The 16,327-nt window shown below is 33.6% G+C and overlaps 1 pseudogene; it reads left to right on the forward strand.

Moving 5' to 3' along the window:
• The first annotated feature begins 335 nt into the window (after positions 1–335).
• Positions 336–11,322, forward strand: LOC149060470 (uncharacterized; annotated as a pseudogene).
• The last annotated feature ends 5,005 nt before the right edge of the window (positions 11,323–16,327 follow it).

Here is a 16,327-nt window from a genome sequence, read left to right on the forward strand (position 1 = left end):
ATTTACACGATGCCAGTCGGCGTACCAGTCGAAGTCGCCAGTTACTGATTGCCAGTGGCTGGCAACGTTTATACATAATCTGCCAGCAACTGGAGAAAGCCAGTGGGCACTGTCGTGCCAGCAGATGGCATTGCCAGTAAAACAAATTATTTTGTTTTGCTGGCGCGACAACTTCCCCCCTCCACTACATCACCACAACGACAACAGCTAACTGGCATCGTGTAAACAGCAACATTCACGCGCCAACTACTGGATTATAACAGTGATATAATATTTTAATTATCAATGTTAACAGTACATCGTACACGTGTGTGAAACTGAAAATCGAAATGGCTATGGCTAGTCGTTAGAGTGAGGAAACCACATTAAAATTCGTGCAATTATACCGGGAGCACGAAAATCTGTGGAATATGTTTATCCCGGAGTATCGTAATCGTAATGCAATACAAGGAGTTCATCTATGGAAGCTATCGCCAGAGCCCAACTTAGGGGGGGGGGGCTGCAGCCCCGGGCCCCGATATTATTTGGGGCCCCGAACCTCTGTTGATATTTAATTATTAAAGTGGCATTTTGAAATAATTGTATGATATTATTGGTTACGTAGTTTCGTTAGTCACGTAGGTATCGTAATGGAATTTATGATAAATTATTTTCTAATCGATAACATAAGCTAATAAGTTTTAAGATAAAGTTGGTCAAAAGCACTTTATATCGTTATGATTACAATTTATGTACTGACATTTCTTTATTTATATTCATATTTTTAATTTCATCGTTTCATTTTTATTAATATTTATTAAATAATTAAGGTACGTTTTCCTTACAGCGTCCGGACGCGGCGTTCGGACCTTGCGGTTAGTCGACACTAGACGCGGCATTCAAACGCTGCGTCAAAACGGTTTTACAAACAGCGTCTAAACGTCGCGACCGTTCCAAATTTTTTACAAATATTCAATCGAAAATAACCAAAACCAAATTTATTGTCAACTTTTTTTCTAAATTGTTAAAAAACTTTTACAAATCAAAATCAGGAATTAAGAAGCGTCACCAATCAGTCGATCTTTATAGGACTGTAGGTCGATCGCAATAAAAATGTAGTATACACGATACATTATATTGTATAAACTTTATGTTCTAGTATAAAAAAATGCAAATAAATAAATATATGTCGATCTTCAGTTTTAAAATTAGGAATATATTATTATTATGGTATAATTGATTTATAATCTTAAATAAATTGAATATAACCAATCTATATAGCATAAAGACTACATTTATAACTTAAGTTGATTATTTAAAATTTAGATAATAATTAATTTTGGGGCCCCATTAAAAAATTTGACCCGGGCCCCAAAATTCCTAAATTGGGCTCTGGCTATCGCGTCCGAATTAAATTTAACTATTAAAGAGGTACCTCAGGTACCCAGTTCTGCGATAGCAGTCGTCCGGCGCGCACGTATTCGCACCCGGTGTGTTTAATAATTGTTAAACTATTACTCTTTCAATAAATATCAAAATGTATTAATTGCAGTATTTTATTTTATTTTTTTGTTGTTCTTAACATTTCTTATGTTTTTAATGCAACCTATGTGTTCATGTGTACCATTTTCTCTATTATAGTGGTCATTAACAGTGTATACTTAACTCGGCCGTCGCCGCGGCGGCCTTGGTTTTTATTATAGTTTCTTATCGCGACTCTCAATTCTCGCTATCGCAACCGCAACAAGCTAAATAATATATATATATATTTATAATACACACACGCATGTCTATATACTCACGTAATAATGAGTAACAACAGAAACCAAAGCAATAATCCGAAGAAAACGGTGCCACCAATTACAATCATTAACACAACTACTCACATCTCACCATCTCAATCGAATGGCTTAGACACCTCACCAAATGGTGAGTGGATCGTCAAGTCTACTAATAAAAGAAATCACTCAACCTCCTCGACTTCAGAATCTCAAAACTCACCTAAAACACCAACTCAACCAACTAAAAAAAAATTATTCGCGTCTAGAAATAGATTCGAAGTTTTCACCCAACAAGACAATAATGATGACACTCAACACGCTACCAATACCACTAATAACTTAGGTCAATCTAACGCAGAATCGCAAATCAAATCCCCTCCACCTATTTTTGTAAAAGGTGTTGATGATTTTCCAGGACTTTGCACAAGTCTTATTTGGCGTTTCTTGGCGTTGAAAACTTAATTTGTAAATCCTCTACGGATCGTCTAAAAATTCAAACAAGTACTCCGGAAGCATATAGAACGCTTATACACTTTCTCAAGGATCGAGATGCCGAATATCATACATACCAACTTCAACAAGACAAACCCACACGTGTAGTGATCAGAAATCTACACCCAACAACTAATACCAGCCTAATCAAATCTGAATTGGAACTCCGTGATTTTGAGGTACGTACCGTTACAAATGTTCTTCATAAGGTGCACAAACATCAATTACCACTCTTTTTCGTTGACCTGGAACCTTCCCCTCAATCAAATGACATCTATAAACTGACCTCCATGCTCCACACTAAAATTAAAGTAGAGGAGCCATATAAACCAAAGATAATTAGCCAGTGCTTAAATTGTCAAGAATACGGTCACACGTAATCCTACTGTAACTACTTATCACGCTGCGTACGATGCGGCGGCCATCACCAGTCATCCGACTGCACCATTTCCCGGGATGCCCCACCTAAATGTGCGCTCTGCCTAGGCAACCACCCAGCCAGCTATAGAGGATGCTCTATTTATAAAGAAATTCAACGGCGCAAGAAACCTTCACCAAACAATGCCTTTCTCTCGGATAATCCTAGATTTAAGAAATACAATGTACAAACTAGCCACCCAGAAAATGACGCTCCCTCAAATAATGCTCGGACATATGCGCAGGCTACCTCTAGCCAACGCACATCACATCCTTCTCCTTCCTCTGAATCTAACATTAATAATGCAATGACTCTTTTTCTAGAGGAATTTAAATCTTTGATAAATCCACTTATAGCACTACTTACTAAAGTAATCTTCTCGTTACTGGATAAAAAAAATGACTAATACCGCTACAAATAAATCTCTACTTGTTTTATTATTCAATGCTAATGGACTAAAAAATCATTTATCGGAACTTCAATCAGTACTAAATAATAGACGCATTGATATTGCTTTAATTACAGAAACGCACTTTACCTCATACTCACACGTACATATACCCGGTTATAGGCTCCATAAAGCCAATCATCCCGACAATACAGCTCATGGTGGTGTCGCGATTTTTGTTAAATATTCAATCCTATATCAATCTCTTCCAAGTGTCTGCGAAGATATTTTCCAATCTTGTGCTATTCAAATCTATGTAAATAATGTTCCAATCACAGTTGCAGCAATTTATTCACCTCCCAAGCATAATGTTTCCTATGAGAACTTTTCAAATTACTTCAACACAATAAACAATAACTTCATCATAGGTGGGGATTATAGCGCGAAGCATCAGAGTTGGGGCTGTCGAGTGAACAACCCACGCGGTAATGTTCTCTTAAATTTTGTAAATACAAGAAAATTCAAGGTGCTTGCGCCTCCAGGACCCACCTATTGGCCTTCGTCCCGACACAAAAATCCAGACATATTAGATATTTTTATAACAAAAACCCCTTCAAATGTGCACTATGTCATTGATAATATTCTAGACTTAAATTCTGATCACTCATCGGTTATTCTCACACTTAACGACTATCCTTCAATTAATACGGAACCACTAAAATTATTTCACACCACTACTGATCGTTACAAATTCCACGACCTGGTAAACCAGAACCTTCAACTAAATGTCAGATTGAAATCCAATGATGACATAGATGCAGCTGTAAATAACCTAACGAATGTTATTCAATCAGCAGCCTGGGCGGCCAACACAGCTAAAAATGTACATAAAACCAACTCTAATTCGCTGCCGATTAATATCCGTATCCTAATATCAGAAAAGAGAAGAGCTAGAGCCCTCTACCAACGTACTCGTTTACCCTCCCACAAACAAACATACAATAACTTAGGCAATCATCTTAAAAAAGTCTTAGCAAAAATCAAAAATCTTAACTACGAAAATTTCGTGAGAAAATTATCTACAAATAATGGTAGCCTTTGGAAAGCGTCCAAACAAGCTCTACATTTGAAAATAACCACTCCACCTATTAAAAAAACTGATGGGAGCTTCGCTGTGTCTGACACAGAGAAAGCAGAACTTTTTAAAAATCACCTCTTTAATGTTTTTCAACCTCATCAAGATATTTTACCTGCCAACTCTGATACAATTCTTAGTGGTCTTGATATGCCTTTAACTCTATCTTCCCCAATTAAACATTTTTCATCAAGCGATATTAAATTTGCAATTCAAAAGCACACTCTTAGGAAGTCTCCGGGTTTTGACCTAATAACGGCTGAAGTAGCCAGATGCCTTCCTAAACGCGCAATCGTATTTCTAACTCATATATATAATGCCATACTCAGATTGTCATACTTCCCACTTTTATGGAAATTCTCCAAAATCATACTTTTCCCAAAACCAAACAAGCCCCCTGACCTGGTAACGTCATATAGACCAATTAGTCTATTACCTTTCTTCGGAAAAGTGTTAGAAAGACTAATTCTGAATCGCATTCTTCCCATAATTAGTGAAAAAAATATATTACCTAACTATCAATTCGGTTTTCGCGCACATCATTCTACAATCCATCAAGTACACAGGCTAGTTGATTCGGTTTCTTTCGCACTTGAAAAAAAAATGTATTGTTCTTGTGTATTACTTGACATTCAACAGGCCTTTGACCGTGTATGGCATGAAGGGCTGCTTTACAAGGTAAAGACCTTTTTGCCCCCAACATACTTCACGCTACTTAAATCATATCTAACTGATCGTTATTTTCAAGTTCATTTTAAATCTGCATACTCAAACATAGCAAACATCAGAGCTGGTGTTCCGCAAGGGGGTATCCTTTCTCCATTACTATACAACTTATATGCTTCTGATCAACCAACCTCCGCCAACACCATTGTGGCAGACTATGCAGATGATAAACTCATCATATCTATAAACGAAAACCCCATTGTAGCATCGCTTAATCTACAAAATCATCTTTCCCTTATGGAAACCTGGTACAATAATTGGAGGATTAAGGTAAATCAAACCAAATCTAATCACACTACTTTTACTCTTAAGCTAGGACACTGCCCGCCAGTCACTCTCTTTGGTACGCAAATTCCGTCCACTCCTACAGTTAAGTATCTTGGCTTAACCCTTGACCGTATACTAACATGGGCCCAACATACACGTGCTAAAAGACTCCAACTAAATCTCCGACTTCGTATGCTTAAATCTTTACTAGTGAATAACAAACACACCAACCTTAATATAAAACTACTAATGTATAAATCCCTCATTAAACCCATTTGGACCTACGGTATCCAACTGTGGGGAAATGCCAAAAAATCAAATACAAATCGTATTCAGACTTTTCAAAATATAACATTAAGAATATTAACAAACTCCCCCCCCCCCGTATGTTTCCAATCATACTCTCCATGCAGACCTAAAAATTAAAACTATTAAAGAAGAAGCTGCTATTTATTATAAAAGATTTCATAAAAGGCTTGCAACTCACTCAAATCCTTTAGTCAAAACACTCTCATCATATGCTATTCCGGGAAATCCTCCAGGCGATTAAAACGCAACTGGTGCAGAGATATGCTGACTTAATATCATAATTAAAAAAAAAAAAAAAAAAAAAAGCAATCAATAAACATAGATGTATCTATGAGAAAACTTAATGTATAACTTCAATTTATAAGTGTCATCAATGGGTGGCTGCTTTTATCAAGATATTCATGTATTGTTTTTATATTTTAGCTAATACTCTTATTGTACCCACGAGGTACAGATTGTGTATGTAATAATAATAAAGAAAAAAAAAAAAAAAAGAGGTAACCAAAAAAATTAAGGCTCTGCGTTCAACGTATTATTTAGAGTTGGCTAAAATAGCAAAAAGTAAATCTAGTGGTTCAGGCACTAATCTTGTGTACAAGTCTTTATTGCCGTGGTTCGATGATATGGATCATATTATGAAAACAGCAACTGTCAAAGAAACGATAAGGCGTTTATACCTTACAGGAGCGTGTCTCATACGTCTAGGGACGACGAGGAGCTTAGCCCTGTGGCTGGGGCCGAGGACAGAATACCGCCACAGTATTCCTTGCTTGTCGTAAAAGGCGACTAAAAGGGAACGGCCAGCCGGGACTGGAAAACACCACCATCAGCATTTCGCCCATAAGATCCGACATCAATCAGGGTTGCTACGCTACCTGGAAAACCGGGAAAACCTGGAATTGTCAGGGATTTTTTTATTTGTCAGTGAAATTCAGGGAAACTCAGGGAAATAAGGAAAAATTATGGAAAAATATTTATAATATTAAAGCATGGTTTCCGATACATATATAACTATTAAACTATGTATTCCAAACTTTATTCATTATTTAGTTTTATATATTCATACAAAAATTATTTTTAAATTATGTCTGATAGATAATTAATATATTAGGAACAAAAACTTGAATCAATATATCGCTTTATTTCGACGATATTTCATAACATAATAGGTATCAATACTATTGATTCAATAGTATGTTTAATCTGTATAGGCAGTTAATAAAATATAGATAATAAAGACCAATCTTTATCACCCAATATGTAAAATATAAATGTTTAATGTCTTTGATATTCTTCTGTGATAACATTATTTAACCATTTATATCTAATCATTTATTATATATGATAATAATGCTGGCCATTCATTTTCAAAAACGTTAAATATTATATACTACATACTTGTTAAGTTTTTGTCTGTTAAAATATCATTTATTAATTTATATTTTATTTAAATTGTATCTACTATGGCTAAAACGTATTTTCAAAGTAATTGGATTGACAAATATTCTTGGATAAAGGAAGATGTTGGCAATAAAAATTCTGCGTTTTGCAAACTCTGTCTGAAGTCATTTTCATTAAGCAACATGGGTATTACAGCAATTCTTAGTCATATGAAAGGTAAAAAACACACAACTATTACTAATGCTCAAAAAGAGAGTTATAATGTTAATGATATGTTAACGGCGCCTAACGATGTTAACGCTAATCAATCTACGGTTAAGAATAATTGTACAGTGTCTACCAAAAAACAAAATATTTCTACTTTTCTTGAGCGAGATAATGTTACAAGGGCTGAAATAATATGGGCTTTAAGATGTATTGAAAATCATTTATCAATGTCGGCTGGTGGGAGATGTGTGGAAATTATGAAATATATGTATCCAGATTCTGAAATTGCTTCAAATATACAACTTCAAAGAGCTAAATTAACCTATGTAATCATTTATGGATTAGGAAAGTATTTTTCTGAGAGTTTAATCTCAGAAGTTCTAGATTCCGATTTTTTTTCTATATCATTTGACGAATCACTTAACAAAATATCTCAAAAAGAACAAATGGATATAATCGTGAGATTTTGGTGCAAGTCATCTAATAAAGTAATTTCTCGTTATTTGACATCATGTTTTTAGGACACACGACTGCTATTGATTTATTAGAAGCCTTGAAGAGTGCCCTCAAGAATTTTGATCTTAATAAAATGATACATTTATCGATGGATGGGCCTTATGTCAACATTAAAGTTTTAAAGACATTGCAGATGGAATTAGCTAACATGCCTAACATCAATACAGTAATGTTGGACTTGGGTACTTGTGGAATTCACACATTACACAATTCGTTTAAAGTTGCTATGCAGACGAGCAAGTGGGAAATCATTGAGTTTTTAAGAGCTATTTATAATAATTTTAAAAATGTACTGCTCGCAGATCCGACTATACTAAATGCTCTGGATCATACAAATTCCCTCTCAAGTTTTGTCCAGTAAGATGGCTTCAAAATATACAAGTAGCTGAAAGAGCTGAAGAAATTTTACCAAATTTGGAAAAGTATGTAAATTTTGTTAAAAATACACCTAGAGAACCAACTTCTCTAAGTTATAAAATAATGATCAATTGCTTAAATGATAAATTATTAAAACCCAAACTTGCTTTCTTTAAATCATTGGCAAATGAAGTTGAACCTTTTTTACGGAATTATCAATCAGATGCCCCAATGGCTCCATTTTTGTACACCGATTTAAAAACTATTATGGAAACAGTAATGCAACAATTTATAAAAAAGGAAATTTTTGAATCAACTTCTATCACTAGTATTGATGTTACTGATAAGAATAACATTCGTTTAGCCAAATATATTGACTTGGGCTATACAACTCGTCAAGCTCTAAGGAATACTGAACAGATAAATGATAAAGACATGTTAAAATTCAGACTTGACTGTTCATTGATTTTTCAAAAATTTTGTTCCAAATTACTTGACAAGTCTCCACTAAAATACCCCATAGTGAGAAGCATTACATTCTGTGATCCTAATATTATTGCAAGTAATTTTAAAATATCTTTACGTCGACTAAAAAATACTTTGGAAATTTTCGTTGACAATAATTTGATCTCTGGTTGTGCAGCTGATAGAGTTGAAAGAGAGTTTATAAAGCTTTTTAATAATTCTCAATTTATTGAACGGTGTAACAATTATTTAAAGACTGATCGTCTGGATGAATTTTGGACAAACTTGCCAAGTATGTGCAATTTGTCTGTTGAAACAATGCGTTTTCTGAAAACAATTTTCATTTTATTCCATGGGAATGCAGCTGTTGAACGAAGATTCTCTATAAATAAAGAGTGTATATCTGAAAATATGAAGGAAGATTCGTTAATTGGGCAAAGACATGTTTGGTCAGCCATTAATGCTGCTGGTGGTACTAAAGAAGTAAATATATCAAAAACTATGATTCATGCAGTTCGAAATGCTAGATCTTATTACCATGAAGCATTAGAACAAGCAAAAAAAGAAGATCAAGAAAAGCAGAGATTTGCTGAAAACCAAAAAAGAGCTAATGAACAGCTTAAAGAACTCAAAGAAAAAAGACGACGATTACTTGAAAGTGCTATGAAAGAAACTGAAGCTATTGACGAAGAGATGTCAAAACTTCAAAAATAATTTCTTATCATTTTGTATAAAATGTTAAGTTTTTGTTTGATTTCTTATAATAATTAAATGTATTAATGTTATTTAATAATAGTTTATTCAAAAAACTATTCAGTTATTATTTATACAACCTATAAGTTGGAAGTTGTTAAGTTTTTGTTTAATTTCTTATAATAATTAAATATAGTTTATTAAAAAAAAACTATTCAGTTATTATGTATACAAGTACAACCCATAAGTCTGAGGTTGTTAAGTTTTTGTTTGATTTCTTATAATAATTAAATGTATTAATGTTATTTAATAATAGTTTATTCAAACAACTATTCAGTTATTATTTATACAACCTATAAGTTTGAAGTTGTTAAGTTTTTGTTTAATTTCTTATAATAATTAAATGTATTAATGTTATTTAATAATAGTTTATTCAAAAAACTATTCAGTTATTATTTATACAACCTATAAGTTTGAAGTTGTTAAGTTTTTGTTTAATTTCTTATAATAATTAAATGTAGTTTATTAAAAAAAAACTATTCAGTTATTATGTATACAAGTACAACCCATAAGTCTGAGGTTGTTAAGTTTTTGTTTGATTTCTTATAATAATTAAATGTATTTTATATTATATAATAATAGTTAATTAAGAAAACTATTCAGTAACTATTTATACAACCCATAAGTCTGAAGTTGTTAAGTTTTTGTTTGATTTCTTATAATAATTAAATGTATTTTATATTATATAATAATAGTTAATTACAAAAACTATTCAGTAACTATTTATACAACCCATAAGTCTGAAGTTGTTAAGTTTTTGTTTGATTTCTTATAATTATTAAATGTATTTTATATTATACAATAATAGTTTATTAAAAAAACTATTCAGTAACTATTTATACAACCCATAAGTCTGAAGTTGTTAAGTTTTGGTTTGATTTCTTACAATAATTAAATGTATTCAAATTGTATTATTTATTATTAATTTAATATTATGTTGTTTATATTCATGCTCTTGTATTATACAATTTTCCTACGATAAATAATAATAAATAAAAAATTAATAATAATAATAATAATAATAATAATAATTAATCTGTGATTTTTAAAATAAACAAATCTATGTTTCCTATTATCACAGCTATAGGTGTTATAAAAAAAAAAAACATATACATTTAGTAACTATTTTATAGAAAATGTTCTGGAAAATGACTGGAAAATCAGGGAATTTTGAAATCTAAATTCTGTAGCAACCCTGTCAATGTATCTGAAGCAATAGTTGTGGTCGACTACACCAAGAAGTACAATACTGTTTATACCTTTGTAGTTATAGTATTCACTCCCTGCGCTTGGGGGTGCTTTAATTACTGCATGTTTTTCGTCTATGGCTCCGCAACATCCAGGGAAGTTCCACTTTTCATTAAATCCAAATTGAATTTCTTCCCATTCCTTTAAATTTGGCACCTGAAAAACAGTAGAAATTGTAATAACTTGTAACAGTCTGAAATATTTAACTTTTTAGGGAACCATAACCCAAGACACTTTGACCCAAGACACTATTAATGAACAAGATGACGAAGCTGTTCCTGATGAGGATTTGACTAATGCAAGAGAACAGTTAGAAAGTACCCCTGGAAGTGATAAGTCGAGTTATAAAATCCCCTCACGCTCAAAAAATAAAGGTAAAAAACGAAGGTTGGATGCCATAACCGATGCCGTCCATGAATTAAAAAATTTAAATAAAACAATGAATACTACAAAAACAGCTATTCAGGATGATGAGTGTGATGTAATGGGAAAGCATATTGCGATTCAACTACGGGAGTTACCATCATACGATAGATTATTAGCAAACTTTGATCTACAAAAAGTTCTGATGGATTACCGGTTAAAAAATATGAGAGGGGTATCACCATCAACTTCATATAGCCGCCCTAGTAGCGTTGCATCTAATTTTCAATTCAATCCATATACACCACAAACAACAACCAGTGAAGAAAGTAGTAGCCGCCCTAGTAGTGTTGCATCTAATTTTCAATTCAATCCATATACACCACAAACAACAACCAGTGAAGAAAGTAGTAGCCGCCCTAGTAGTGTTACAACAACAGATATCATACATGCAGCTTTGGTTAACTCTGATATCAATAGTGATTTCTTAGGATCTGATGTACAATATCTTAATTAAAATTGTTTTTTTTTATTATGTTGAATGAATTATGAATGTGTAATAATTATGTAAATGACATTACAGTAAAAGTATATTGTTTTTTTTTTGTAAATAAATACTTACTTTTATGTAATCGTTCAAAACTGAATAGATAGCATCACATACTTCAGGTATCATATTTGAAATTGATGCTTTGAAAACGCGGAACATTACTGACAGTATTCTAGAGTTTGTTCCTGAGGCCAAGAATGCTAGGGTTAATTCTAACTTTAGCCTGGCAGATAAAGCTGGGCGCATAAAAGTGTCAGCACGGCTTATGATCGGACTTATCTTAAACAACAACTCTTCAAACTGTTCGGGTGTTAGCCTGATAACAGACTTAAATTCAAGTGGATTATTGTCTCTAAGTTCTCTTATAATTGTTTCTGATGCTCCACATTTCTTTTTATCCATCCAATTTCTAACCCAAACTTTTCCTTTTCTCTTCTTCGATTCTTCTTCACATATCTCCAACAGTTCGTCACACAATAGTGTAGTAATAGAACACACTGCTTTTTTTAATGTATCGCTGTATGTTGTTTCTGCCATAACTATATTAAAATATCATTATAAGTCAATGTTTATATTTTATACAAGACGTGATAACGTGATAACTTGAATTGATAATACACTACTAGTTGCTACTAGTGTCTTCCAGTAACTAGCATCATGTAAACGATGGGCGCCAGTCGGTTGCCAATTCCAGTTGGCAGGCGCCAGTGACCTTCCAGCTAGCATGCCAGCTGGCATGCCAACAACTGGCATCGTGTAAATCAGCCTTTAATATAATATTAATATCGTAGTTAACATTAGCATTAATGTATAATTGCATGTAAACATACACATATGCTATATATGTAGCATATATATATATATATATATATATAAATTAGCAATTCGTTAAGTATCAGCCAACTAGATAAGATGAGCGGAAAAAGGGAAAACTGGTCGGATAGATCGTCCCCAAATCCAGATAACGAATCAAGTGATCTTATAACACCGCCAAGTCCTACCCCTCGTGTAAGTTTACCAGTACGATTCTCAAATCCAGAAAATCCGACATCCGAACGTTCTATTGGGAATATCAGTACTGATAACATCTTCATCAGAACTGGCGTACTAATAGACCATAATTCAGAGTTAATACATAACGTCTCCGTAATTTTGGGGGAAGTAGATACTGTTTTGGGGGTAGCAGAAAATCAACTCAACCTTAATATCCTAGACCAAACCATTGAAGAAAATCTTTTAAATCGGAATATACTCTCCCCTCCTCTTAACTCTAGTTACCAAAACATGAATCAAGACACTCAGGAAGCAGTTCAGACAACGGGTATTAACGATAATAATCGCCAAAGCATCATGGTAAATTCTGAAGGACAATCGAATGCAGACACTCAAGCAATATCAAATCCTCCAATAATTGAAGGAAACCCGGATCAATCAGGTGTCCGATATTCATTCAGACCCAGAGGAGAGACAATAGGATTGGAGGCTGCTCTAAAACTCTTGCCAGGCTCGTTCAGTGGAGACAAGCAGGAGGAGTTAGAGATATTTTTGAAAAAATGCGAGTTTGCGTTAGCATGCGCACATGACCACGTACAGACTCGACTACTCCAAGGAATACAAGTTAGACTGACTGGGAAAGCCCGTCAGGCAGTCAAGTTTAAGGAAATAAGACATTTGGCTGAACTAAAGGAAGCGTTGAAATCTGCATTGGAACCGCAGAGGACGACCACCTATCTATTCTCTAGAGTTGTATTCGACGAGACAGAAAATCGGAGAAGACGTAACTAACTACGCCAATAGAATTGAGCAACTCCAAACACTTAACATAGAGCAAGAGACAAGTGGGCACAGTTGGGAGGTAGCTCAAGTGCTAGGAACAAGCATCAAGAAGCAAAGCATCCAAGTATTTGTAGAGGGACTAGGACCTTTAAAGGACTTCATAAAGGCAAGGAATCCATTAACGCTAGACAGGGCCATACAAGCATCAAGGGAAGAAAAACGGGTCAGAAACTCGCAAGAGGCAACAAAGAAGTTATATGGGGCGCCTCACCAATCCACGAAGAAACCCACTTGTTTTTACTGCAATTAAGTTGGTCATATGGCGAACAACTGTAGAAGCAAACCACGATTTAAGATATACAGGTTAAACATCGGCCTATGATATAATGTATTATTTTATGCCGTCTAACTGAGTCTCTAAATCAGCTGTGGAACTACTGACTGGCACCATCTAGCGGCATTTAGGTGGAAACTCAACAAACCAAAACGTACTATTTAAAATATTAATAATAATAGTAATAATAATAATAAATAATAAATTATTATTGTTATTATAGCACGTAGTATTGCACGTATGAAGTAGTAACGTGAACGGTCGTATAGTAATTTATTAGTAATTAGTAAACTCGTAAATCATAATGTAGCATTTACTCACTTATTCTAGTTATATAATATGTATAGGTAATGTTAAATAATACCACCTTGCTTGGTTTACTAAATTATAATTTAAGAATTTCATACAAGTAGGTGTTAATATTTTATATTATGTAGCAAGAAATGAGAAGTACTTCAGGTAAAAATACTTTATTTATTTTGTATTACCTTAACTATTAACAGTTTTATTAATGTTTAACATTAAATTATTATGTTTTATCCAGTTTTGACATTTTTTTCTTTGTTTTGTTTAGTTTTTTATTTGCTTGGTTCTATTTGTTTGGTATCTATGAATGCCATTTTTGGTTCCTAAAGTAATTATTAAGTAGATTTAAGGTTTATAAAAGATAATTTTTTTTTGTATTATTAAAATAAAAAGCTTATATCTATTACTATTACTTTTTTCCTATTTTCTATTTTTATTTTTTTACATGGCATTTCAGTCAACACTGATGAAACTTTAGGAAACTCATTTCCAACAATTTTGTAATATGAGTGATCTAACTGTACATCTTCATTTGCCTTTTCAAATATATATTTAAAAAAAAAAACAAAATATTACACCTAGTAGGTACCTATATACATTTATTTTAAAATATAGGTACAAACCTTTCTTTTTTTTGGTGCAATAGCACAATCAGCTGATAATGAGTTTATACTGTCACTACAGTTACTATATGATATACGCATATTCATATTATATAAATCATTATTTTCGGTATTATAATATGCCATGTCTAAATTGTCTGTACCATCTACCTGTTTATTCAATGATTTCAATGTAATAAAACAGTTTTATTATTATTGTAAAATAAGACTAAATAATGCATACCATAACTTTAGAAGTAGATGCATTATTAAATAAATTTTGGTCAATAGGTATGGCTCCTTCTCGTAATTTAGGTCTTTTGTAACATATCTAAGAGATAATTTAATAATATTTAAAATTACTAAAACCCTTAAAGTGAACCCATAGATCAATATTGAACTATTGTTGATCCTATCTTAATTATCAAGTATTAGATTAATATTCACTAACCGAAAATTGACTTTGTCCCGACACCCATGTTCTAATTATGTCATCAGTTTTAAAATATAATTCACAGACTCTATAATTAGATTTCAGCTCTATACCAAGAGCATTTTGCCGCAAATGAATAGCATTTTTTGGTACACAAAAAGTACTACAAATTGATGAATTACAATTTAGTACACAACACCGCATGTTGAATTACTTGAATCGAATCAAACTTAATAATTACACTACAGTGAATTTATGCAAATAGAATAGATCGTGGGTGATATTCAGATATGAGATTATATAAATAATCAGTGGCTCATAAAGATTTAACACATTTAATCGCTAGATGGCGCCTGTTAGCAATTCCACAGCTGATTTTGAGACTCAGTTTGACCGTCTCCTTATCACATTTCGATGTGTAACCAGTATATCTTAAATGGTGGAGCAAACCGACGACGACAAACTTAAAACCTTCTCCCGCAACGGCACCAGTTAGAAGTATTCAATGTAACTACTGTAAAAAACCAGGGCACATGCTGAAAGATTGCCGTAAAAGGAATTATGTAAACTCCAAAAAGGAAGGCAACCAGCAGGAAAACCAGCAGCAACCGGCCGCCATCGGTGGGCGCCCGGTGAGCGAGTTAAAAAACACCGGCAACGACAGATCCTCTACTTCAAAGCAGAATTAGATCAAGATCATCTAACCTGCCACATTCAACAGACCATCAGCAAAAAATCGAAGCTACTCTTAGATTCTGGGAGTGAGCTTAATTTAATAAAAATATCTTCCCTCGCAGATCAGACTATCGTGTATGAAGACGTCATATATCAGCTGAAGGGCATTAATGACCAGATAGTACACACAATGGGACAAACACAATTGGAACTATTTATCGAGGATAAAACTATAGTTGCTATGTTCCAAGTAGTTCATTCTGCATTCCCCATCCCAAACGATGGTATCCTTGGACGGTCATTTATGGTGGAAAACAAAATCATTCTGAATTATCAGACTAATAAAGTCATTATTCCTGACGGGGCTGAAATAGTGTTACAACCTCGCACTGAAACCCTCATAGGAATAAAAGCAGGGAATCACGCGGAAGACAAATTCATCATCATTGAATGTCAATAAATCACGAAATCAGTCATGTGCAGTAACGCTGTAACCAGAGTACAAAACAAAAGGGTGTTAGCCACACTTATCAACCCAACCGAAGAAACGATAAGGCTATAGACACCCAATTTAAAGGAATTGGTCCACGAGGAGTTCAGTGAAGCTCTGATCCATTCGGTACAAGTCATGGATCAACAAGAAGAACCTCATGCAAACAGTAGTCGACTAAAACGATTGGAAGAAGCACTTAGAACCGATCATCTAAATTCAGATGAAAAGGGATCATTAGTGGCCATCTGTCAAGATTACTCTGACATATTCTTCTTAGAAGGAGATCGGGTGGCAGCAACTACAGCAGTGACACACGGAATCAAAACCTCAGAAGTGGTATCGCCAACTCACGT

This window comes from Diuraphis noxia, unplaced genomic scaffold (assembly GCF_037042655.1).
Source record: "Diuraphis noxia isolate RWA-SAM2 unplaced genomic scaffold, SU_Dnox_SAM2 contig0001, whole genome shotgun sequence".
Lineage (NCBI taxonomy): Eukaryota > Metazoa > Arthropoda > Insecta > Hemiptera > Aphididae > Diuraphis > Diuraphis noxia.